Below are 4,448 nucleotides of genomic sequence, written 5' to 3' on the forward strand. Positions count from 1 at the left end.
AATATGTGTACATGCAGTATTTTAACAGTAGGTGGCATCCACAGTGATATGTATATATCACAGGAGCAGAAGAAGGAATGTCACCTTAGTAGAATTAAAAAAGAAAGAGCAAAAATAAAGTTTCTAAGCATCTGCCTTAGGAAACTATAGCTTTAAAAAGTGCAAATGAAATCCAAAGTAAGCAGAAAAAAAATGAAATAATAAGAATTAGAGCATAACTCAATGAAATTGAAAGCTGGAAATTAATAGAGAAAAATCAATGAAACCAACAGCTAGTTCTATGAAAAGATCAGTAAAATTGATACAACTCTGACAGGTTAAGGAAAGAGAGAGAAAATATAAGTCATTAGTATAAAAATGAAAAGGGAAATATCACTATAGTTCCCATGCATATCAAAAGGCTAATGAAAATATTATGAAAACTTTCTCCTCACAAATTTGATAACCTAGGTAAAATGGACCAGTCTCTTGAAAGACACCACCTGTCAATGCCCATGCAAGAAGAAACAGATAATTGGAATTAGGTCTATGACTATTAAGGAAATTGAATCAATATTTCACAACCTTCCAAAATAGAGAGCAACAGGCTCAGATGGGTTCATTGATGAAGGCTACCAAACATTTAAGAAATAAATTATACCAATTCTCTATAATCTCTTACATAACATAGAGGCACAGGAAATTCTTCCTAATTCATTATATCAGGTCGGCATTACCCAATCAAAACCAGATAAAGACATTAAAATGGCCAGCCATGGTGGCTCATGCCTGTAATCCCAACACTTTGGGAGGCTCAGGTGGGTGGATAACTTGAAGTCAAGAGTTCAAGACCAGCCTCATCAACATAGTGAAATCCCACCTCCACTAAAAATACAGAAATTATCTGGGTGTGGAGGAAGGCACCTGTAGTCCCAGCTACTTGAGAGGCTAAGTCATGAGAATCACTTGAACTCAGGAGGCAGAAGTTGCAGTGAGCTGAGATCCTGCCACTGCAAGGCCTGGGCAACAGAGCAAAATTCCATTACAAAAAAAAAAAAAAAAAAAAAAAAAAAAAAAAAAAAAAAAAAAAAAAAAAAAGAAAAGACAAAAGACAATACAAAAAAGGAGACTACAGACCAATACCACTCATGAACATTAAAACAAAAATCTTCCAAAAATATTAGCAAATTGAATTCAACAATATATAAAAAGAATTATTCACAATAACCAAGTGGGATTTATCTCAGGTATTCAAGTCTGATTGACATTCATTGTAATACATCACATCAACAGGGTCAAGAAGAAAAATCACACGATCATATCAATAGATATAGAAAAATCATTTGACAAAATTCAACACCTATTTATTTTAAAAACTATCACAAAATTAGGAATAGAAACTTTTTCAACTTGATAAAGAACACACACACACACACACACACACACACACACGCACGCATCCACAGTAACATAATAATTATGAGAAACTTGAAGTTTTCCCACTAAGATGAGGATTAAGGTAAGATTGTCCCCTCTCATTACTGCTATTAAACATCATATTGAAAGTCCTAACTAATGCATAAAGACAAAAAAAGGAAATAAAACATATAGAAATTGGGCAAGAAAATATAAAACTGTCTTTGTAGATGACATGATGTAGACAATATGAACAAAATAAACAAAAATACTCTTAAAACCAGTAGGTGATTATAGCAAGGTTGAAGGAAACAAAGTTAGTATACAAAAGTCAATCACTTTTTAATATACCAGCAATGAATAAGTAGAATTTCAATTAAAACACAATTTTGTTTATGTTAGCACCCCAAAAATGAAATACTTAGTTGTAAATTTAACAAAATATGTATAAGATCTGTATGAGGAAAAACTATACAACTCTAATGAAAAATAGCAGATAAGAAATAAATTAAGAGATAGTCTGTGTTCATAGATAGAAAGACTCAATTTGTCAAGATGGCAGTTATTTCCAACTTGATCTGTATATTCAAGGCAATCCCAATAAAAATCTTAGCCAGTTAATTTGTGGATATTCACAAACTGATTACCATGTTTATATGGAGAAGCAAAAGACTAAGAATAGCCAACAAATTATTAAAGAAGAGTATCAGAGGACTGATATTACCTAAATTCGATACTTATTATAAAGTTACAATAATTAAGATAGTTTGGTATTAGTGAAAGAATAGACAAATATGTCAGTGAAAGAGAATAGTGGGTATAGAAGTAAACTCATACAAATACAGTCTGACAGAGGAATGAATAAAGGCATTACAGTGGGAAAAATGTAGTCTTTCACTTGCTGGTGGGAATGGGAAATGGTACAGTCACTTTGGAAGACAGTTTGGCAGTTTTTTATAAAACTAAACATACCGTTAGCATACAGTCCAGCAGTTATGCTCATTGGTATTTACCCAAATGAATTGAAAAGTTATGCCCACACAAAAACTTCCACTTGAATGTTTATAGATAGCAGCTTTATTCATCATTGCCAAAACTTGGAAGCAACCAAGATGTATTTCAGTAGATGAATGGATAAATAAACTATGCTACATTCAGATGAAGAAATATTCTTCAAGACTAAAAAGAAATGAACTACTAAGCCATGAAAAAACATGGCGGAAATTTAAATGGATATTACTAATTAAGTGAACCCAACCTGAAAGAGCTACATACTGTATGATTCCAACTATATGACATTCCAGATAAGGCAAAACTGGAAACAGTAAAAAATTAGTGGTTGCTGAGGGTTCAAAAGAAGGAAATGATGAATAGACAGAGGATTAGATAGAGGACAGAGGATTTTTAGGACAGTGAAACTATCCTATACAATAGTACAATGATGGCTACATGTCAATATATATTCATCCAAATCTATAGAATGTACAGCACTAAGAGTGAGCCATTATGTAAACTATGGAATTTAGGTGATAATGATGTGTCATTCTTGGATTGTAAAAATTTACTGCTCTGGTTCAGGATATTGAGAGTGGGGGTGGTAGTTGTGTTGGGGGTGGTGGGCAAAGTGTGCATGGGAACTCTCTGTAGTTTCTGCTTAATTTTGCCATGAACGTAAAACTTTTCCAACAGATAAAATTTATTAATTAAAAATTACCTGACACCATACACAAAAATTAACTCGAGGGACTATTAACATAAATATAAAATCTCACATCATCAAACTTTTAGAAAAAATGTAATTTTCACGATATTCACATAAGCAAAGTTTTCTTAGGTTATAGCAACAATACCTATAACAATTGATGAATTATACTTATCAAAAATTAAATTATGCTTATCCAAAATACACAGTTAAGAAAATGGATAGGCAAACCACAGGTGGGAAGAAAATTGTGTACATACTGCTGGCAAAGAACAGGTATGTGGTACATACAAAGATGCCCTATAATTCAATAAGCAAAAGGCAAATAACCCAATTAAAATGGGCAAAAAGTTGTATAAACATTTTACAACACAAGATATATAAAAGGACAATAAGCCTGTAAAAAGGTGTTTAGCATTATCTGGCATCAGGAAAATAAATTAAACCTGATATGTGCAATTTATTTAGAAATGCATATAAAGTGAAGTGGCTGGATGGCTAAATGGGACAATGGCGATGTAGAGATACATGCAACAAAGCAAGTACAGTAAAATGTAAATGGTCAAATATGGGTGATGAATATTCAGATGTTTATTACAAAATTTATCCCACTAAGTTGTACGTTACACTTTTTTCATAAGAAAAATCTTGGACAATATAAAGACAAGTGAATAATAATAAAACACTAATAAAAATGATTTACAATTATCAAATATCTAAACTGATCTAGAATGTGTAAATTATACATTTTATTTAAAATCAATAAATGCTACACAATAATAACACAGAGAAGACCAGATGGATTGGGAGGTGGGAGGTGCTTACAATTTTAAATAGAGTTGTTACAGAGTCTTCACTCTGAAAATTACATCCAAGTTCAGAATTAAAGTAGGTGAGGAAATTAAGTAAGCAGAAATTTGGAGGAAGGTTGTTATAGTCAAGGGTGACAAGTGCAAAGACCCTAAGGGGGAAGCATATCTAGCACATTCAAAAGAGAACATTGAGGTCCGTTAGCTGGAACAGAATGAGTGAGGTGTAGAGTAACAGGAGATCAGATCAAAGATCTGGTAAAGAGCTGCAGATGGACCTGTGGGTTTATGTATGTAAAGACTTTGGTTTTTACTCTGACAGAAACAGAGAACTATTGAGATTTTTGAGGAGAATGGTGGCATCATCTGTCGAAAAAAGAATTACTCTGACCACTGAGTTGGGAGTAGATTGTAAAAGAACAAAGGTAGAAGCAAAGACACCATTTTGACGACTATGTCTGTAACCCAGGAAAGTGAGATAGCCGGACTAAAGATTACAACATTAAAAGTGGTGAAAAGTGATTGTATCTTGGATACGTATT

Source organism: Cebus imitator, unplaced genomic scaffold (genome assembly GCF_001604975.1).
Source record: "Cebus imitator isolate Cc_AM_T3 unplaced genomic scaffold, Cebus_imitator-1.0 Scaffold80, whole genome shotgun sequence".
Lineage (NCBI taxonomy): Eukaryota > Metazoa > Chordata > Mammalia > Primates > Cebidae > Cebus > Cebus imitator.